Genomic DNA, 23,654 nt, shown 5'->3' with positions numbered 1-23,654 from the left:
TGAACTTCCTTGTAACATCCATAGAAAGCAATCATAGTGGTTGAACAACTCTTCCTTCAAGTACATACACAGCAAAAGCAAAAATTAATTTTAAATTAATTAATTCTAAAACTTAATCCATAATTCTGTCCTCCCAGTGCAGATCATTTTCACAAAGAGCAGATTTTGATGTAATTCTATTTCTGATTTCTTAGTTTTTGTATTTTCATTGTCAACAACTTTTTTACTTTTGCAGGCAAAAGACCACAGGTCAATGAGATGGCTGAGCTTCTGAAACGAGAACAAAGGATGGATTTCTGTCACAGCTGTAGCTCATGACTTTTCCCAATAACATTGAGCTAGCTACAGAAGTTGAGATTTTTTCTTCTTATTTACTCAGGTTGTGGACATTGGCAATGCCCAGCATTTGTCGTCTATCCTTAGCTGCCCCTAAACGGGAGGCGGTTAAGAATCGACAACATTGGTACATCAGGTGTCACATTTGGGCCACACCAGGCAAGGATGGCAGATTTTCTACCTTGCAGAGCATTAGTGAACCAGATGAATTTTTACAAAACTTCAGTAGTTTTATGGTTACCATTATCATGACAAGCTTTTTACCTTTTAAATTCGAGCAATTACATAAGTGCATGTGTGTGCGCATGAGAGAAAGAGACTACACTGCTAAATGCAACTCTTATGGACCAGGACTTACAAAGTGTCAATGTTGTATGGAAGATAATGGATATCACAAATGGAGGAATTGAAGTGATAGTCTAGCTGAACAAAATTACTTTGAGGAGATATGAGTGTAGGAGAGTAGACCAATTGGTACAGTTAGAGACAGAACTCCTGAGAATCGGGCTGAGGGAACTGAAGTCTCTATTACTGATGAAGGAGAGAAGATTTGATGAAGGGGGATGGGATAGAGTGGGAAAAAAGGCTTCATTTATAAATTAAAGCAGTGTAACATTCAGCATATGTGGCATCATCCAATATAAGCAAACTGCTCAAATTAAACTAGTGTTCAAAGAAAGGGGACTGAACTGCCTCCTTATCCCACACCAGAAATTGTTCCAGAAGGAAACAGAGTGAAAGATTGTCCATTGATACAAAATATTTCATGTTTCCAGTTATTTTGGAAAGTTAATATTGAACTAACCTACCATAAAAAGAGATGCTAAGCTGGTAGCAAGACATAATTTTGTATTAGAGGCATGTGTAACAACAGAGATTAATTACAGGCTAAACCTTCAAAGGGTCTGTATTTAATGTACTTGAAAACAAAAAAAAAGTCAGCATCATAAAATTTAGAAGTTTAAAAAAGCTGAAAAGGAAGAAACAAAATCTCATTCCAATAATGTTCACTTGCCAGTCCAGTAACTTAGAAGATCTGGTTATGGGAAAACTACATTCAGGTTTGCAAATTGCACTTGAGTTCTATGGGTGGGGATAGAAGAAGAAACCAGTTTAACATTAAATCTACCAGCTCTTCAAACATCAAGGGAGAAATATCTGGCAAAGTTCCTGGGATACCCCAAGGGCACCATCTTTTAAAGGGTAACAGCAGAGCTCTTTATGGTAGGGAGGCAAAACCTTCGAATGGTCTGTATTTAATGTATTTGAAAACAAATAGAAAGTCAACATAAACTCCTCTACAGAGCTGTATGCTTCAGAGGACCTTTTTTTGTTGGAACTCATTTACCTCTCTCTGCCATTGCAATCACATTGTGCCATTCAACAATCTAAATGGCAATATCTGGCAGGTGAAATGTCTTTGTGGGTACTGTTTACACATACTGCATGAGAAGAGAGCAGGCTTTGCATTTACCAGAGTGGGCTCAGGTGTTGGGAGCAGGGTTGACAAGAAATAAGGCCAATGGGCTAGAAGTTTCTCAGTTGCTTCTGGAATATAAATGATTAATGGTATCTGGGTGGATAGTGAGGCATACGTCTATATTTGTACTAAAATACAGACTGAGTTAATGTAAAAATACATGTTGCAGATATTGTGCCTGAAGAAGAGGGTTATGTTTTGAGCATGGAACATGGCTACGTATAGACTGAAGTCAGTGTCTCTGAATCACAACATTTATTCATCCAACAGTTTTGATTAAGCAGTTAGAAACTACAAAGTTCCTCGGATGTTCTGTTCAGAATTCTTTGTATTAAGTTTCAGCAATTTCCGGTGTGGAACTCCTATTCTCCACATCCTTCTGTCAAGAACCCTAGTTTATGATGTCCTATATCCTCATAAGAAGCAAAACAGGAAGAGAAAGAACTGAAAGGGAAATAAGATCGTGCCAAAGAAACAACCAACACGATATGCTGTTCCCTTAATTATGTGTCAAGTCTGCTTAAAGAGAGAATGGTTCAGTGGAAGGGCTCTGAAGGAACTCATTTGAAAGCTAGTTATTAGAAAGTAACTTTATTGTACACATATTAACATGATACGTTTCTGGTCATCAAGATTCTGGGTGCCAACATCTCAGAGGATTTATCCTGGGCCCAACACATTGATGCAATCATGAAGGCAGCACACCAGCAGCTCTACTTCGTTAAGAGTTAAGGAGATTTGGTATGTCACCAAAGACCCTTACAAATTTCTATAGATGTATGGTGGAGAGCATTCTGACAGGTTGCATCACAGCATTACTGTGCATTGCCAATGCACCAGATCGCAACAAGCCACAGAAGGTTATACACTCAGCCAGCTCCATCATGGCACAACCCTTCCCACCATTGAGAATATCTTCAAGAGGTGGTGCCTCAAGAAGGTGGCATCCATTATTAAGGACCCTCACCATCCAGGACATGCCCTCTTCTCGTTACTAGCAACAGAGAGAAGGTACAGGAGCCTTAAGACCCACACTCAACAATTCAGGAACAGCTTCTTCCCCGCCACCAGATTTCTGAACGGTCCGAGAACCCATGAACACTACCTTATTATTCCTTTTTTTTCTTGTACTATTTATTTTTATGATTTATAGATTTTTATGTCTTTGTGCTATACTGCTGCTGCAAAACAATGAATTTCATGTCATGTCAGTAACAATAAATCTGATTCTGATATTTTTTTAAAAAAACACTATTTTTCTCCTGTGATACCCAAGAGCCAACCACGTTGCTGGTCTTAGCCTACTTGTGGGATTACAGGAAGTCCCAAATTGCCTGAACCTTGTCAATATTTCAACCTTTTCATTACTGAAAGCAGATTCACTTTCTAATGATCATTCCCTTCTATTCTCCACCCCTTAATATTTATCCCCAGTTTGGCTAACCCACATATCAACATTGAGGATGGGGTATCGACAGGCCCTCAAAACAACCATATGCAATCCATAGTAAGCAGCTCTGCAAGGAGTGGCACCTAGTAGAGTTTAAGCAAGAGTGCTTTAACTGCTAGAGGTCCAGTGGTATTTAGATTGAACTGAACTGCAAGAAACTGTAAGGTTTCGCTTGACTCAAAGCTGTCACTTTAAACTCCATATCCTGTTCAGTACCAAGATCACTTACACTTCCATTACAATCCATCTCCAGTTCCATTTTATTCCACAATTATTGGAGCCCATATTAAAGTCCACAAGGTATCCTCAAGTCTCCATCATCCTCACTGCCAGCCTCCTGACACCACCCTCCAAAAAGAAATCTGATCTGTCCAGCACCGACTCATTGGATTCATAGATGAACCACATGCCAATTTTGTAAATTCCCAACAATTGTTCTGTTTCCTTTGGGCCATTTAACCTGCAGTATATTTACTTGAGCATTTCAATTTTTAATAACCCAGAATCTCAGCCAAGTGAGCTTCAGTTGGATTTCTAGTTGAAAGTTAGTCTAGCAATTCCTGAATAGAACGTGAATTGATCTGCAGACATGGATCCCAGAACTTTGAAAAGGATTAAAGGAAAAGGTTGCTACAATATTGCCAAATTTTAAAATTTCCTGATCTTCTAACTTACTGCTCCTTTTGGCAATATTGTTGACCTTTCCCTTTAATCTGATACTGGCTTTAACTTTTTTTTATTTTCTAAGCTGGAGCACTTTACCTGTTGCTGTTTTATATATACAAAAAGCAACAGGCAAGGTGATATACATATCTGTTGTAAACTGCATTGATTGTTTAAACGTTAGCCCCTGCTTGTTTACTCAAAGTTCCCTATTTACCCCAGCCATCGCATGCCCGATAGATTGCTTTTAAAGTTAAGACCCTGGTTTCAGATTGAAATGCATCACTTTCAATATTTATATAAAATTCTTAAAATATTATGAACACTCTTCCCTGACTTGTTCTGACAGTTGATGGGACATTGGGGATAATAAACTGGAATTAGGGTGGTTGTTGGTACAGTGTGCTGAGGGTCCATTTCCACGCCATGTGACAATATATTAAAAAGGGCAAAATCTGGATCAGTGCCTATTCTTGATATTAAAAGGATCCAATGAAGTAATATGCCTGCAAACGAAAAGGCCAGGCACATCCTCTTTTGACAGCAACACGTCAAACCTGTTTGCCATAGATCAACCTACTGTTATATACATTAGGCCTGCCAGGATCAAATTATATAAATCTATATTTGCATTCAGTAGGATGAGGCTATGACAACAATTCACAAGAAACAAAAAGCTAAACTGTCTGAAATATAAAGCAGAAAATGTTGGGTGATGATGAAGGATGTGGGTAAGAGTCTCAATAAAAATTCTGTGACTCTCTTCAGAGAGGGAATTGATACCAACGCTGTGGTTAAAGGTATGTGCAAAATACTGAATCAGACAAACGTATTTGAAAAAGTAGTATTAAAGGGTGTAGTCTCTTTGAAAGTAGATAAATAATGAGTAACGTGATTGAAGTCTTTGAAGAGGTAACAAGGAACTTTGATGAGGGTATCTAATGTAATCTACATAAATTTTAGCAAGGCTTTAAAAAAAAAAGTCCTATATGGAAGACTGGTCAAGAATAGAAGTACATAGCTTCTAAGAGAATGTGGAAAATTAGATCCAAAATTGGCACAATGCTGTAACAGTAAATCTGATTTTTTTTGGTGATGAAACCATTTTCAGTGGTTTCTTCTCAAGAACTGAAACATTAACTTTCTTTCTCTTTCCATAGATGCTGCCTGACCCAATGGGCACTGATCCAGGTTTTGCCCTTTTCATCCATAATCAGTCAGCATGGAAACAGACCCCTCAGCACACCGAGTGTAAACCGATCAACAGCCACCCACTTACACTAATTCCAGTTTTATTCTCCCCAGTGTCCCATCAACTGCCAGGGCTCTTTAGGGAAGAACGTTTATAATGTTTCTAGCATCTGCAGTTTTTTTTTAATTTTCATTTTCAGTTTAAATCTTTCTCTATTGCATCTGCAGAGATGGTTCTCTTGGTCAGTGCATTTAAATGCACAGGAATTCCTGGCTGCAAATGTGATCCCAATGTTCCAGAATCCCAAAACATTCCTCTGCCCAACCTTCCAGGCATACACCAACTCAGTGATGACTGTTACCCAAGCAGCTGGAAACATTGCACCATTTGGCACTCTGAATCACGTCCACAAAATAACCCAAGTTCCCAACCATCTCCAGTAATCAGCTCATTTGCTCAATTCCAGTAGGCACACCTCAAGTAACAGGTTGCCTGTTCAGACATGTTCAGAAAATTCTTTCTGCATTCTGCATAAAGGAAAATTGATTAGAAACTACACCCACATTTATTTATGGTGATTATTCTGGTAGGAATAATCTAACAATAAAAAAATAAAACAAACGTTATTCCTACGTTACCAAGATTAAGTGTGAGTAACAGAGTAGACAGCAGGAAACTCTTTTCACTGGTTGGAGAAGAGTGGGTCTGGTTTAAGACTCTTCGACAAATAGCAAGCAATGCTAGGTCAATGGTTAGATTTTAAAATCTGACATAAATACACATTTGTTAGCCGAAAAATATCAAGCGCCTTGGGAAGAAGATGGATATATGGACGTAGATTACTGTTCAAATATCATTGAATGAAAGAACAGAATCCAGGGTTGAATGGCCTACCCCTGTTGAATAACTAAATGAGCTTCAGACAAGCCAAAAAAGTAAGAGACTATGCAAATATCAGGAAAATACTAATTCACCAAGCATAGTAGTGTAGAGAACAGGCACGGTAGTGTAGTGGTTAGCATAACGCTATTACAGCACCAGCGACCCGGGTTCAATTCAAGCCGCTGTCTGTAAGGAGTCTGTACGTTCTCCTCATGTCTGCATGGGTTTCCTCCGGGTGCTCCGGTTTCCTCCCACATTCCAAAGATGTACGGGTTAGGAAGTTGTGAGCATGCTATGTTGGCACTGGAAGCGTGGCGACACTTGCGGGCTACCCCCAGAACACTCCATGCAAAGATACGTTTCACTGTGTTTCGATGTACATGTGACTAATAAAAAGATATCTATATCTCTATATTTTTGAAACTTCCATTCAGCTCATGATCTAACCAATGTGTCATGATCTAACCATCATGAGTTGATTTGACCTCTCTGGCCACTTTCTTAATGTAATATTTATATATGCAGGAAGTCCCCAGGTTATGACAGGGTTCTGTTCCTGAGAACTGTTAGTAACCAGAACTGTTCATAAGTTGGAAATGAGCAGAAACAGCTGTGATGGGAGAGGGAGCAGAGCAGCCAATAGCCAGCCTCACTGACTCAGTAAGCAAGTGTGCTTAGTGCTTCCAGCTCTGCTCGGCTTGGCTCAATCCAGCCCCAATTGATGCAGCTCGGGTGCTGGTGGGGGGAGAAGACGCACGGAAATGCCCCATTCCCACCTGGAAGAAGATGCTTGCAGCCCTGCAGAAGCCGGAAAATCCATACCCATCCATCCCACATGCTCGTTCACATGTACAGGCTCTCCATAAGTCAGGTGTTCGTAACCTGGGAAAAATGGAATGAAACATAGAAAACCTACAACACAATACAGGCCCTTCAGCCCACAAAGTTGTGCCGAATATGTCCCTACCTTAAAAATTACTAGGCTTACCCTTAGCCCTCTATTTTTCTAAGCTCCATGTACCTATCCAAAAGTCTCTTAAAAGACCCTATCGTATCCGCTTCCAGCACCGTTGCCGGCAGCCCAGTCCACGCACTCACCACCCTCTGAGTAAAAAAACCTACCCGACATCTCCTCTGTACCTACTCCCCAGCACCTTAAACCTGTGTCCTCTTGAGGCAACCATTTCAGCCCTGGGAAAAAGCCTCTGACTATCCACACGATCAATGCCTCTTATCTATTAGGTCACCTCTCATCCTCCATCTCTCCGGGAAAAGGCCGAGTTCACTCAACCTGCTTTCATAAGGCATGCTCCCCAATCCAGGCAATATCCTTGTAAATCTCTTCTGCACCCTTTCTATGGCTTCCACATCCTTCCTGTAGTGAGGTGGCCAGAACTGAGCACAGTATTCCAAGTGGGGTCTGACCAGGGTCCTATATAGCTGCAACATTACCTCTCGGCTCCTAAATTCAATTCCACGATTGATGAAGGACAATACACCATATGCCTTCTTAACCACAAAGTCAACCTGTGCAGCTGCTTTGAGCGTCCTATGGACTCAGACCCCAAGATCCCTCTGATCCTCCATTCCACACTGCATGTGTGGAGGATCCCCCTGATGACCACATGCAATGTTTAGGGTAACCTGCATCTTTATCTTGAAGTGGTTTAGCTCCCAGGTTCAAATTTAACTTGCCTCATCCCTTTAAGGGGAATTGGTCTAGCAGGGTGGCAGTGGCTAGTGAAGCTGCTGATCCAGTGACCCAGGTTTGATCCTGACCTCCAGTGCTGTCTATATGGAGTTTGCACATTCTTCCCGTGACAGCATGGATTGCCTCCCACATCCCAAAAATGGGTGGGTTGGTAGGTTAATTGGCCTCTGTATGTTGCCCCTAGAGCATAGGTGGGAGGTGGAATCTGGGAAGTAGTTGATGAGAACGTAGGGAGAATAAAATGGGTTAGTGTAGAATAGTGTAAAAATGGGTGGTTGATGCTCAGCCTAGACTTAGTGGGCTGAAGGGCCTGTTTCCATGCTGTATCCCTCTGTGCCTCTGTGACTATGAATAAAACTTGATTGTCCATAGAATTATAAATGCTGTAGTGCTCTATGTATACAAGCAGATGGCCCAAAGGACTTTAAAAGGAGAATGATGATGTTGACATGAATCATCTACTTAAGAATTAAGGGGGCAGTGATAAAATTCACTTAACACTTTGGGAGCATTGGAAACCTAGTCCAGAAAGGACCGAAGGGGGATGTACAGAAGCTAACAGAATGGGCATATGTGACATTGTAGCGGCTAGCTACACTACTATAGAATAAAGACACGGAGTCTGTTGCTTGGAGTCAGAAGTCGATTGCTCGACAGGGGCACGGTGCGCCTTTTAATACCAAAACTCTTCCTGCGCTGACGTCACGCGCGGGTCACCAGACCTTCCTACGCGCGGGCTTTCCTAGCCCAGCGACAGAGAAGGAGGGCCCCGCGCCATCTTGGGTCGGGGCCTCCGATGACACTCGTGATCTCGGGAGCCGGTTCGATACCAGTAAGGTGAGTCGCCACAACATATACAATTCAATATAGAGAAATAATCTATCTTGAAAGGAACTGTGGCCAAAACATTCAAGTTCTGCCTTCAAATTATCAGAATTTATATTCCAGCCATGAGGAACTAACTGGCTCTGTAATGAACTTTTCAAACAGATTATGAGAACAGACAAAATGCTGAAGAGCCTGTTTAGGCAACCAGATTGCTCTGAATTACCGAGGTGTTCTGTCAACATTTACAAGTCAACATATTAGTAACAGAGATAGTGCCAACAAGGCTGGTCCTGTCCCCAAATGCCTTTGAAAGTGGTAAGTATTAGATCACCACTAAAGAATGCAAAAAAAAAAGCAGCTCAGACTTTTCCCCATTAAAGCATCTTTGCTAATGGATTACAACAGGAAAGCAGCACAGAGATGACACAACCAAAGGTTGTGTCAAGCAAATGGTCACAGATTTTTGGATTACAAAATAAGGTTGGTTCTTAGCAACCTCCAGCAACTTACAGGAAGCTTCAGACAGTATCTTTTGAAAAAAAATACTAGTTAGAACACAGAGTATATCATATATTTGCAGTTGCCATTGGAACTGGTTTATTCTACCTTTCATAGCGAAATTTCTTATTTTTGTTTTGGGGTTGTAGCCTGTCCCATTATCATTTGTGACCAAACACTTGTAATAAATGGAACATATTGATTTGAACCTAAGAACACTACCTCGTTCTTCCTCTTTTGCACTATTTTTGTAACTTACAGTAATTTAAGTTTTTATGTCTTGCACTGTACTGCTGCCACAAAACAAATTTCGCGACATACATCAGTGATAATAAACCTGATTCTGATGACACAATGAATGGATTGAATTTCCTGAAATATATTTCTATGAATAAAGTATATTTATCGAAATACAAAATGGGAACACATTCCATCAGAAAACTGTTGGTGTGAATTATGTTCAAAATTATTTAAGTTAAACAGAGTAATATTTAAAGTTAGAAGGCAGTTTAAAAAGCAAACTACAGAGAGGAGTCATCACCAACAACAATGGGAAATGGATCCTTAGAGTTCCTTGCTGACACCTCACTCCTTGTCCTGGCTCCACTTTGCAAACTGAAAGACTGCCATTCTTCCCCCGTTCTGAGGAAGGGTCACTAACCCAAAACACTGAGACACTGCTTGACTGGCTGAGTTCTTCCAGCATTTCTGTTTTTGTTTCAGATTCCACCATCTGAAAATTGTATTTGTTTTCCTTTGAGTAATCGTTGGAGGGAGTCAAGTTCAGAGAAAGGAGTTGAAAAGAAGCACATGAGTGCAGGTCATAGTTATGGTTAAGAGCTAAAGCTGAATAAGGTACAGAGGTGTACAAAAGTTGAAATATTATACATATCTTCAGCAGTTTCATATAACATCTCATCTTATTTGTAGTGCCTGTAGTTACTCTGTGGTGTTTGCCACAATTTACTGTGCTGAGCCTCAACTATCCCACCTGGATAAGTTCGGCAAATCCCGGAAGACAGATGCAAGAGACATCTACCTACAGAAACACCATTAAAGAAAATGAACTTAAATAATATTTTAATTGTATAGAAAGGGTAGAGGGAGCTTATTGTACAGATATCAAAGTCACTGGAGTTGAAAACTTAAGTTGACACTCTGTAAAAGTCAAAGGAGCAAGATCTTTAATTGAGAGGTTCACAGTACAGCATTGTAAGTATTGCTCCATAAAGCCACACTGAATCTGGTATTTTTGGTTTCAACAAGGCATTTCCTGTTGATCTGTTACCAATTCCTCATGCAGCTCAGCAGGTGAGATATTTGCAGCCAGCAGTTAAAGGTACATACCATGATATAAGCAGCAATCTTCTAGCTGCAGGGAATATTGCTACTGAATGAATGGATTCTGCAATGGATGTGTGGACAAGTACACTCCCAGAATGTTGAAGGGGTTTTGACTGGTGAAGAACAGTACCCAGAAGTCATGTCCATTGTATTAGGGGGCCACACCAATCTTCCAGGGTTAGTGGCCCAACTCCTGGCAATTGGCTGCAAGGACAAGGGCACAGGCTCTGAACGTCTGCATAGCAGGCAAGTGCTCAAGCTTGCTCCCATGAGCCAAAGAAAGTTGATGAACTCTTCTTCTTGGAGCTTGGGCTAATTCCTAAAGAAGCAGTGAACTACAAATGGTGAGATGGGCCACAGATGAGCAGCAGTAGTTCAGAATGATCCCAAGGTGGAGTAGTCAAAGGTGACCAACATGGGCAAAGCTATCAAGGCATATGTGCAAGGTTGCATTTGAGGACACAGACTTCAATGAGACAATGAATGCAGTTTGACAAATGGCCCTTTATATAGCATGGTTTCAGGGAAATGAGGTTGGAGAAAGCTGGTTGTTCTGTCAATAAATAAAAACTGTCATCTTGCAGACCAGTGAAGTTGGTGTCTCACTGCAGGGGAATTTTACCTGTTGTACTAGAGTGGTAATGTAATTTGAGAGAGCTTTTACACCCAAATCAGAGAGAGAATGAATGTTTCAACAACAAATTTCCAAAAGACCCCAAGACACCCAGGAATGTCGAGAAAATTGATGTAGAGTCAGAGTTAGAGACTTACCATGGAAACATGCCAAGCAACCTCCCAACTACACCAATCCCATTTTTTATTCTCCTCGTATTCCCATCAGTGCCCTCAGATTCTACCACTCATCTACACACAAAGTGGCCAATTAACCTACCAACTCACACCTTTCAGATATGGGAGAAAACCCACACATTTATGGGAGAACATGCAAACTCCACACAGACAGCATCCGAGGACAGAATTGAACCCAGGTCTCTAGTGCTGAGAGTCATCGAGTCATACAGCATGGAAAAAGGCCCTTTGGCCCAGCTGGTCCGTGCCGACCAAGATGCCCCATTCAGGCTAGTCCCATTTGCCAGTGTTTAGCCCATAACCTTCTAAACCTTTCCAATCCATGTACCTGTCCAACTGTCTTTTAAAAATTGTTGTTGTACTTGCCTCAAATCACTTCCTCTGGCAGCTGACTCCACATAGATACCACTGTGTGTGTAAAAAAAAAGTTGCCCATCAAGTTCCTCTTAAATCTTTCCCCTCTCACCTTAAACCTATGCCCTCTAGTTCTTGAAACCCAAACTCTGGGGGGAAAAAAAACTTAGTGCATTCACCATATCTATACCCCTCATGATTTTATACACCTCCATAAGATCACTTCTCAGTGTCCTACTCTCTAATGAATGAAGTTCTAGCCTGTCCAACCTCTCCCTATAACTCAGCCCCTTAAGTCCTGGCAGCATCCTTGCACATCTTTTCTGTACTCTTTCCAGTTTAATAACATCTTTCCTATAGCAGGGTGACCAAAACTGAACACAATACTCTAAGTGTGGCCTCACTAGCATCCCGTACAACTGCACCATGACCTCCCAACTTTTATACTCAATGCCCTGACTTATGAAGACCAGCATACCAAAAGCCTTCTTTACCACCCTGTATACCTGTGACTCTACTTGCAGCAAACCATGTTCTTGTACTCCAAGGTCTTTCTTTTCCACAACACTCCCTCGGGCCCTGCCTGAGGCAGCAGCTCTATTACTTGCACCACTGAGCCACCCCTCTATTCCATATTAAGCTGGCTTTCAACCATGCAGAACTTTTTTTTGGGGAGGAGTTATAGGAATATATTTTTAGCCCAAGACTTGATGGTTCCTATGCAGAAAAACAATCACAGGTTTGATAAGAAGCTCAATAGGGATGCAATCCTTAGTGTTAGTCATGGCACAAGACCAATAAATCATCAACAGTTAAAAAGACTTTGCTAAAGCTTGCTACCGTTTCCTGTGCTGAACCAAACTACAACTCTGTGTACATTGTGAAGGGGTGCGCTCCCAATGAATGGTTGAAGTGTTCGTTCTGCTCCATTCTGAGTGAAAATAGGCCTGGAATTTCCACAAATCACATTGATGTTTAACATTTCCCAAGGAGGCTTCGAGAACGTGCTTAAATCAATTTTTGGTCCATTGGAACAAAATGAAAAATGGCTCACATTTTCAAGGATCTCATCATGGACCTTTTGTTGAGGGCAGTGGTGTACAGTGGGGGCTAGTTGGTGGAGGGCCTTTGTTTTTCTGGATATTAAATACAAGACATTTTCTCCTATGCTTCAGTGAATGAATTGACAATAACTTGGGGGGAGTTCAGCATCTGACCACATGCACTGCTACTTGCTAACCACGTGGACATGACCTTTGTTCAACCTACATCACCTCACTCTAGAACCATATCCAATTTGTCTTGTAGGGTTAGCTTCACTACAGAGGGAAGCAAGATGCAGGATTGCAGCAAGAAAGATGGAGCAAAATGTTGAAGTAATGACGCAACTTTGCTCGACTCCAGCCTGAATGAAGATTGGGTATATTATAATCCCTTGGTTAGGGCCATGGCTTACGTAGAACACTACAGCACAGTACAGGCCCTTTGGCCCACAATGTTGTGCTGACATTTTATCCTACTCTAAGATCTAAGTACCCCTCCCTCCCACATAGCTCCCCTCTTTATCATTCATGTGGCTAAGAGTCAATGCTTGCATGTCATCATGTAGCAGGTACAATATTGAAGCAAATTTCTGGAGGCAGGCAAATTTAAGGATACACCACAGTCCTTCCTGATCAGAGGGTAAGTCTTTAGTGAGGTTTAAAATAAAATTAGCCCTATATGGTGGTGGTTATTCCCTGTAATTCTGAGTTGATGCACGGTGAAGATCATGTCTATTATGCCTCTAAATTGACAGTATCTACACTGCAATTTGGGGAGCAGCCCCTCAGCCACTGGCAGAGTGTAGCTGGGGGACTTTTAACATAAACATCTAATCAGTCTCCAGCTCACCATAATGCAGAACTGGCATCAGAACACTTAGCCCAACTGAGGAAAGACTTCTATTTCAACCTTGTGGAGAGGAAAAAAAAAACCCTGGCCCATGTCCCAGAGGGAAACAGACAAACTGTTCTTCCTGGGCAACTTTAATGTCAGGCTGAGAAAAAAATGTAATTGGCACAGAGGAAGTAGGGAAAACACCAAGGGAGTCCTTATGACAAAAAGCTTGAAGCATGGTCTTGTCATAACCAACACCCAATTTCAGATTGACAAGCACACATCCCTTCTCCAGGCTTTGGCACCTGCTCAGTTACATCATCCAAGCAAGATACTACAAGGATATCAACATCACCAATGCCTTTTCAGGTACTGAAAGGAGGGGGAGGCACATACTCCAATCAGGCTACCTTGAGACAATAGGGACTAATGTTCCCCAATTGAGCCTTTAAACCACAACTTCCTTACTCAGCCAACACAAGTACTGGGATGTGTAAACTAACAAGAAACCAAATAAAATGTTAAAAAAAATATTGAACTTTAGCTCTACATTCAAAAGCAAGGCTGCTTTCCTCAAAAAGATTTTTTTAAAAAAAATAACAGAAGTATAAATATAGTTCCAAGTCTGGAGCTCAAGTCTCAAACCATGTTCCCACCTTAAGACTCACCCACCCCCATCTCAGCCTTTGTATGAACATCATCTCCGTCAGGCATGTGAAAGTTCCACTGTCAGCAACACCCAAAATGTACAATTATAAGTGGTCCGTATTTAAGCAGCTGTCTCTTGAAACACTAAGGATGGGCAGGAATGAAACTTCACTAACCTGGTTTCTAATGCATTCTATTGGAGCCAGAGTGCTGCATGGAATTCCACCACCATTAGAATACAAATCAGCTTTTAAAAAAAAGAGTAACACAAGTCTTTACTAACTTTAGATCGAGTTATTTCATCTCCAGGCATCTTACGATTAATCTTGCAGAATGTTAAGGAGTCTCAAATCATGTTTAAAAATAACATTCAAACACCATTTCAACTTATAGGGAAATCAATTCAGAAGTCTCTCATTAACTTAAAAAGATAGTGGTTATGCTAGTAATGATTGATGAATGGTATTGGTTCAATATCCTTCAGGGAAAGGAATTTCTCAAGTTCACTCAGCTTCACAGGCTGAAGCAGCATTTTATTGCCCATCCTCAATTGCCCTCGAAGATGGTAGGGAGATGCTTTCTTGATCCGCTGCAGTCCTTGAGGCATGGGTAAACCCACAATGCTGTAATGGAGGGAGTTCCAGGATTTTGACTCGGCAATGGTGAAGGGTAATATATTTCCATGTCAGGATGGTGAGTGGTTTGAGGATAACTTTCAGGTGGTGGTGTTCCCATGCTTTTGCTGCCTTTGTCCTTCTAGCTGGTAGAGGTCATGGGTTTGGAAGGTACTGTCCAAGGCATTTTAGCAAGTATTTATTCCATCTATCTGGACTGGCTTTTGTTCAACTCCAAAGTCCACAGCAATGAGAGCATCTCTAAATTATCCTCTGAAAATCATCCAGCCACTACATACCTCCACCACCTTTTCAAGTGTAATTAGGCATAGGCAAGAGGTTTTGACAGAGATCCCCATGTTCCATATACAATTAAAAGTTAAGAGGACAAATAGCTGTACACTTATCCTAAAACAATAAATGCAGTAATTACCAGTGCATTGGGAGGAATTGCTAACACTGCTTAGCAAAACAAAAAGTCAAGAGCACACTCCATTTAGCACTAGAGAAATGAGGGACATAGGCTTAAGATTTCACCCCGACTCTTTCCACCCACCAACTCTCAAACACAGGAAGTTATTAGAAGATGGAATGTTTACCACAAATAACAACAAAGACAAAGCTTCCAATAACGTTTATAAAATGAACGAAATAAGTATTTGAAAGCCATTTGAAAAGACTCTACATTGAGGTCAGATTCTGTTCCTTGCACGTTCCAAACGTGATCCCAATGGGGGAGAAAAAAAGGTTAGTGAATGCAGAGTCAGGGGGCCAAAAGCAGAATGGCCTTTTGGCTGGCAAAGAGTGGAAGCACACAGTAACCATTTGCATTGGATTGGGTGTTCCATGAGGACATGCTGGAACCACTGCTGTTCACAAGTCACATTCATGATTGACTATGGAAACAAAAACTTGTAGATGAGAACAAATTTTGGTAGGGTAGAGGATGGGTGGGGGAACATAGTAAGCATGGAGCAGGACTTCAGCAATTTACAGGAGGACATTAATAAGCTTGTAGAATGGACAAATAATTGGAAAATGAAGTTCAGCACAGCTAAATGTAAGGCAATACATTTTGGTAGGAAGACCAGGAATGTGATGTCACTTGAAAAAATTCAAGTCTGCGTGATAGAGAAACAAAAGGGATTACCATGTACAAATATACCAATTATTAAAATGTCGCTCCATTAGTTGACTAGGCCACACAAAAACTGCCAAACAAGCACGTGTTTATTTCAAGGGATAATTAAAGTGCTGGCAAGTTATGCTAAACTTGTGTCAAATGTTGGCTAACTTTGTTAGTTTTAATTAAATAGTATCACACATGGTCCACATTGCAGGCTATGTCACGGAACCACTCCCTTTGTCTAAACAGTTTCCAAACATGATATATTACATATGCTTTATTGAATTGAGACACATTGTAGAAGCCTTCAAAAGTGAATTTCTTTTGAACCAAAGTTACAAAAGAATATGGTTTGAAAAATGCTAAGAGGCATGGGATATACAGGTTGCTCAAAAAGGTTCCCACTTCTTTTCAACACAAAATGCTGGAGGAACTCAGCAGGTCAGGCAGCATCTATGGAGGGAAATAAACAGTCAACGTTTCCAGTCGAGACCCTTCATCAGGGCTCAACCCAAAACTTCAGGGTCTCGACTGGAAACGTCAACTGTTTATTTCCCTCCATAGATGCTGCCTGACCTGCTGGGTTCCTCCAGAATTTTGTAGGTTTTGCTCCAGATTCCAGCATCTGCAGAACCTTGTGTCCTCATTTCTTCTCAACGCACTTTGTCCCACCCATAAAATTAACTCATTGTCATAGTAAATTCATAAGGTTTACACACCAACCTCTGACGCTACATTTGAGGAAGTTACATTTCAAACTGTAACAACATCTACCAGGAAACATTTGGTCTGTGGTTAACACACAAGCCTGAAAACTTTTATTGCAAATGTGAATTCCATGGTCACGCTTGCAAATCCTGAATGGGGAGTGCAAGTGACTAGGTCTATCTTGTGCATGTTTAACAAAGACCCACCCATTCTCCCTAATGGAGTCTTTACACAATCTCAATATTGGAAGCCAATTATTGTTAATCTCTTTGTTGACACATAGGTTAGAAAGCAAGGAACTGCATCACATCTACCTAGCCGCACCCTCTGCCTTCAACTATTAACGCATTCCACTACCTTCAAATAACCGATGCCTGGCAGGTGTAGTTATGGCTTGTAATTGGACATTTAATGGAGTAGAACTCCCTTTCAATCTATGGATTTTGTCACGAACCAGCAACAAAAGAAACACACTGAGCATGATTCAGTGTTAAAAACTATTTTATTAATCACTACTTATGATAATACGTAATATAAAAGTAAAAATGTTAGTATGTTAGAATTCAAAAATGTTAAACCTCGAACGTTAACCCCAAAACTAAACTCGTCGTGTGTGTGTGTGACAAAGTCCCAAACTCCAAGTTCCGGAATGGTTCTTAAAGTTCAGTTCCGCAAGTCATAAGGTGAAACATGAGCAAGGGCTTCTTCAACAACCACCGTTGTCTGAAGATAAGACGTAGATGTAGAAAAACAGAGAGAGAGTACATACGAAATCCAAATGTTCCACGATGGAACCCAAACGACACTTCAGTGTTTACTCGGTAGTGACTTCCTCACCCCGAAAAGCATCCGAATCGTGGTCGTCCACACACAAATACCTGTTTCCTTCTACAGGTTAGCAACAAAGTGAACTCCACTGGATTACTTCCAACTTCCATACATGGATTTCAGTGGCAGACACAGTTATTGTTTCTCATCCATCGATAGAGAAAACTAGCAGGCTGGTGTCTCTCTCCCTTCTCTCTCTCCTTCTTCTAACTTCTTCAACAACATCATTACATCCTTTATCTTCTATTGATGTAAGCATGCCCCACACACACATACTCTCTATCTTAAAGGGACTTTCACTGAGTCCGTAACAATTGTGTTCTTGGGTATTGCTGGCTACATAAGCCAAATTAATGGCCACTGGAAAATTGAAGAGTGTAATGAAACTGAATATTCCTTCCCGATCAGTGCAGCTGCTCAGGACAAGGGGCAAGGGTTGGCACTGTTTTTAAAAGTACAAGTTTCCCTAAACCAAGTCAACCAAAAATAACAAGCTAATTGAAAGTATCGACAGTCACATCTACAAATCAAAAATACATTAAGGTAAGAGCTGCATATCACAATATATTAATGCATTAAGAGTGACAGTGGTGCAGCTAGTAGAGCTGCTACCTCGCAGCACCAGTGACTTCAGCTATCCCAATGGCAGTCTACATCCCACCACAGACGGACATGAAGCCTACACTCAATGAGTTATACTCCGTGGTCAACAACTTTGAGACAGGATACCCTGAGGTCCTCTTTATTATCGCAGGTGACTTCAATCAGGCCAACCTCAAGAGTGTGTTACCAAAATACTATCAGCACATCTCCTGCTCCACCCAGGGCGCTAACACCCTTGACCACTGCTATACAACCAACAAAGAGGCCTTCCGAAGCACCCTTCATCCTCACTTTGGGAAATCAGACCACCAGGCTGTGCTCCTTCTCCCTGCATATAAACAAACTGAAACGGGAGGATCCGGTACAGAGAGTCTGAGGAAGCAGATGAGCTCCTACGCGACTGCTTTGAGACAGTGGACTGGTCCATGTTCAAAGACTCAGCTGCCAGCCTTGATGCATATGCCACCACCATAACTAACTTTAACAGCAAGTGTGTGGAGGACTGTGTACCAAAGAAGACAATACAGGTGTTCCCAAACAGGAAACCATGGATGAACCGAGAGATCCACTCCCTACTGAAGGAGAGGACTGCTGCACACAAATCTGGTGATCCTGATCCGTACAAGAAATCAAGGTATGACCTTTGGAAAGCTATCAGGAATGCCAAGAGGCAATACCGACTCAAAATAGAGTCCCTGACCAGCTGTCAGTTATGACAGGGCTTACATGTGTTACGGACTCAGTGAAAGTCCCTTTAAGATAGAGAGTGTGTGTGTATGTGTGTGTGGGGCGTGCTTACGTCAATAGAAGATAAAGGACGTAATGACGTTGTTGAAGAAGAAGAAGAAAGAGAGAGAGAGAAGGGAGAGAGACACCAGCCTGCTTGTTTTCTCTATCGATGGATGAGAAACAATAACTGTGTTTGCCACTGAAATCCATGTATGGAAGTTGGAAGTAATCCGGTGGAGTTCACTTTGTTGCTGACCTGTAGAAGGAAACAGGTATTTGTATGTGGACGACCACGGTTCGGATGCTTTCGGGGTGAGGAAGTCACTACCGAGTAAACACTGAAGTGTCGTTTGGGTTCCATCGTGGAACATTTGGATTTCGTATGTACTCTCTCTATGTTTTTCTACATCTACATCTTATCTTCAGACAACGGTGGTTGTTGAAGAAGCCCTTGCTCATGTTTCACCTTATGGCTTGCGGAACTGAACTTTAAGAACCATTCAGGAACTGGGAGTTTTGGACTTTGTCACACACACACACACACGAAGAGTTTAGTTTTGGGGTTAACGTTCGAGGTTTAACATTCTTGAATTCTAACATACTAACATTTTTTTTTACTTTTATTTTACGCATTATCATAAGTAGTGATTAATAAAATAGTTTTATAAATAGTTTTATAAAACAAGATTTGTTCGGGGTTCAATCCAAAGATTTTTGAGGGAGGTCTGATAAATTCTTTTTAATTGGCTTGTGTGTGTGGAAACCAGCAGCAATGGATATTAAGGCATTTTTGGAGTCACCAACCCAAAAGGGATTGGAGGTGGCGAAAAAGGATGATTTGATAAAGATTGCTACAAGGCTAAACCTTACAGAAGTAAAGCAGTCTATGAGAAAGGCAGATATTCAGAGATTGATAGCTGGCCATTATGTGGAAAAGAAGGTGTTTGAGAAGGAAGTGTTAAAACAGTTTCCTGGCAGTGAAATAGCAATTTCTGAGGCACAGGTGCAGCTGGCAAAGATAGAGGCTGAACGAGAGCAAACCCAGTTAAAGATAGAAGCTGAACGAGAACAAAAGAAATTAGAGGCCGAACAAGAGGAAAAGAGATTAGAGGCTGAACGAGAGCAAAATAAATTAGAGGCCGAACAAAAGATAACTCAGATGAAGTTAGAGGCTGAACGGGAACGAGAGATAACTCGGATGAAGTTAGAGGCTGAACGGGAACGGGAACTAATTCGGTTAAAGTTTGAGGCAGAGGAGAAGGAAAAACAGAGGCAGCATGAGTTACAAATGAAGCGTAGGAGTTCGGAATCTGATTCTGATGATGGTTTTTCAGCCAGCAGGGAGGTTCGATTAGTCCCTCCGTTTGAAGAAGATCAGGTTGATCAGTATTTCCAACATTTTGAAAAGGTTGCTGTGAGTTCAAACTGGCCAAGGAAAGGATGGGCTCTTATGGTACAGAGTGTGATTAAAGGTAAAGCTCAAAAAGCTTATTCTGCTTTGTCTGTTGAGGATGCAGCTGATTATACCAAGGTAAAACAAGCTATATTGAAGGCCTATGAATTGGTTCCTGAGGCTTATAGACAAAAATTCAGAGACTTGAGGAAATCTGCAGATCAGACTTATATGGAATTTGCCAATGGAAAGAGAATATGTTTTGAACGATGGTGCCTGGCTAAAAATGTAGATGGGGATTATGATAAATTGACAGAATTGATACTGGTGGAAGACTTTAAAAGATGTGTTCCAGCTGAATTAACAACATATTTAAATGAAAAGGCAGTGGAAACTTTACAAGAAACTGCTAGGTTGGCAGATGATTATGCTTTAACCCATAAATCAAAATGGGGACAACCTAAAACTTTTCAAAAGAGTTACAAAGACAATCCAGGTAAACCAGAGATTAAATTGGGAGGTAATCAAAAAGGAAAAGATGAAAAGAAGCCAGGGCTGGAGAAACCTGTTGAGCGTACTTGTTATTACTGTAGGAAACCTGGCCACGTGATATCTAATTGTGCCCTTTTGAAGAAAAAGAAGGAAGCTGGGCCCAATGCTTGCTTTCAGGCAATTAAAAATCAAGAAGGTTTAGGAGATGCTGTTAAAGATCAGTCCTTGCAAGAGGTAAAAGCGGAAAAGTTGGAGGAGGTGAGAAAAGAATTCCGTTCGTATGTATCAGAGGGTTTTGTTTCACTGAATGATGAGTCACCCCAGGTGCCAGTGAAAATTCTTAGAGATACTGGGGCTAGTCAATCTCTCTTGCTGGACAGTGTTTTAAATTTTGGTGAAGAAAGTGACACTGGTGAAGTAAATCTAGTACGAGGCATTACAGGTGAGACCATGTCTGTCCCTTTTCACAGGGTGATTTTAAAGTCAAAGTTCGTAGAAGGACCAGTCGAGATAGGGATAAGACCTAGTTTGCCAGTGGAAGGAGTTTCTTTGTTATTGGGAAATGACCTTGCAAATGGAGAAAGTGATCCTGTGGTACGGTTAACAACCAAACCAAGGATTGATGAGTCTGAGGATGATTCAGATGTTTACCCATCATGTGCGGTGACTCGAGCTAGAGCTAAAGAATTAGCCAAGACAGACAGTCCGGTGCAGTCTGATGTAGTTCCTTGTGACAGTCCTAAACAGGAAGAAAATTTTGATGCCTTATCTGAGACTTTTCTGTCTTCACTGGAGGATCAACATCCTTACAGTGAGCCTGAATTTAAAGATTTGTCTTTGTCGAGGAAGGATTTTATGGTGGAACAGACAAAGGACCCTGAGTTGACAGAATTGAAAGAAAAAGCTCTCTCATGTGAAGAGATTGAAAAAGTGCCAACTGGATACTATGTCAAAAATGGAGTGTTAATGAGGAAATGGAGACCTCCTCATGTTCCTGTTACTGAGGAATGGGAAGTTATTCATCAGGTTGTTGTTCCAAAAGTTTATAGGGATGAGATTTTAAACCTGGCCCATAGTATGCCTTTGGGTGGTCATTTTGGTGTGAATAAAACTGTAGGGAAGATCTTGAAACAATTCTATTGGCCTGGTTTGAGAAAAGATGTGGTGATGTTTTGTCGAACCTGCCACACATGTCAGATGGTAGGTAAACCAAATCAAAAACCCCCTGTGGCTCCTTTGAAACCAATTCCTGCTTTTGGTGAACCCTTTTCGAAGGTGATTGTGGACTGTGTTGGCCCCTTACCAAAGTCTAAGACTGGAAATCAGTATTTGTTAACCATCATGTGTGCCACTTCTAGATTTCCAGAGGCAATACCCCTTAGAAATATTAAGGCCAAGACGGTGTCAAAGGCTCTTGTAAAATTTTTTACCTTGTTTGGTTTGCCAAAAGAAATCCAATCTGATCAAGGTAGTAATTTTATGTCAAACATTTTCAACAAATAGTCTATGAGCTGGGAGCAAAGCAGATTGTATCATCTGCATATCACCCAGAATCTCAAGGAGCTCTGGAGAGATTTAATTCTACTCTCAAAAATATGCTGAAGACTTATTGCTTTGAAAACACCAAGGATTGGGACGAAGGTATCCATTTACTTTTGTTTGCCGTTAGAGAATCGATCCAGGAGTCAATCGGATTTAGTCCGTTTGAGCTTGTGTTGGACATAGGGTGAGAGGACCTTTGGAGTTGTTAAGAGAGCAATGGGTTAATGAGGAAGTTCATTTGAGTCTGTTGGACTATGTCCAAAAATTTAAAACTCGGTTGGAGAGAGTCTGCCAGCTAGCGAGAGAGAATCTGAAAACAAGCCAGATAAGAATGAAGACATATTTTGATAGACGTGCTCGGCCTAGGACATTCGCAGTGGGGCAAAAGGTGTTGGTATTTTTCCCTAGCCAAAATAATCCCTTGCAAGCTCGTTTTTCTGGACCCTATGTTATTGAATCTCGAGTGACTGATCTAACATATATAATCAAAACACCAGATAGACGCAAGAAAACACAACTCTGTCATGTAAACATGCTAAAACCTTATTATGAGAGGGATTCAGTTGTGGCCTTGGTGGATGGTGTAAAGGTTGTTTCTAGAATGCCTGATGTTGATGTTGAGGAAGGCCAATTTAGACCAAATATTGTTCCATCGAAACTGAAAAACCAAAATATCCTGGAGAACCTTGAAACGAAGTTGGACCATTTACAAGTTTCACAAAAACAACAGATGAGAGAATTAATTTTAAAATTTAAAAATCTGTTCCCAGATGTTCCAAACAGAACATCGATAATTACCCATGATGTTGATGTTGGGGATGCAAAACCAATCAAACAACACCCATATCGAATGAATGTGGAAAAAAGTAAACTTGTTGATCAGGAAATCAAATACATGTTGGAAAATGATATTATTAGACATTCTACTTCAAATTGGAGTTCGCCCTGTGTTATTGTACCTAAACCTGATGGAACTGTTAGATTTTGCACAGATTACAGGAAAGTGAATGCTGTAACAAAGTCAGATGCTTACCCTATTCCTAGAGTGGATGATTGCATAGACAGAGTGGGAAAGGCAAAATTTCTTACAAAGATTGACCTATTAAAAGGGTACTGGTGTGTTCCATTAACAGATAGAGGAAGGGAGATTTCAGCCTTTGTAACCCCTTCTGGATTGTATGAATACAATGTTTTGCCATTTGGAATGAAAATGCTCCGGCAACATTTCAAAGAATGATTAATTCAGTGATTCATGGGTTAAAACATACAGATGCCTACATTGACGACTTAGTGACTGGGAATGATACTTGGGAAGATCACATCTCTGCGATAGAAAGGTTGTTTGAAAGACTTTCCAAGGCTAACCTTACAGTTAACTTGGCTAAAAGTGAATTTGGCCATGCCACTGTGACGTATCTTGGTTATGTTGTAGGTCAAGGCAAGCAAGCTCCTGTTCAGGCAAAAGTTCAAGCAATATCTGAGTTCCCTATTCCCACAGGTACGAGGACTGTTAGAAGATTTTTGGGAATGGTTGGATATTATCGA

The 23,654-nt window shown here is 41.0% G+C and overlaps 1 protein-coding gene across 1 annotated transcript in view; it reads right to left on the bottom strand.

Moving 5' to 3' along the window:
- The window catches only part of LOC127568574 (calpain-2 catalytic subunit-like), a 74,348-nt gene that overhangs the window by 38,612 nt on the left and 12,082 nt on the right, over positions 1-23,654 (bottom strand). The window lies entirely within an intron of this gene.

This window comes from Pristis pectinata, chromosome 3, assembly GCF_009764475.1.
Source record: "Pristis pectinata isolate sPriPec2 chromosome 3, sPriPec2.1.pri, whole genome shotgun sequence".
In the NCBI taxonomy this organism is placed as follows: Eukaryota; Metazoa; Chordata; class Chondrichthyes; order Rhinopristiformes; family Pristidae; genus Pristis; species Pristis pectinata.
Note: the sequence above shows the minus strand (reverse complement) of the source record. Positions and strands in the feature narration are given on the sequence as shown.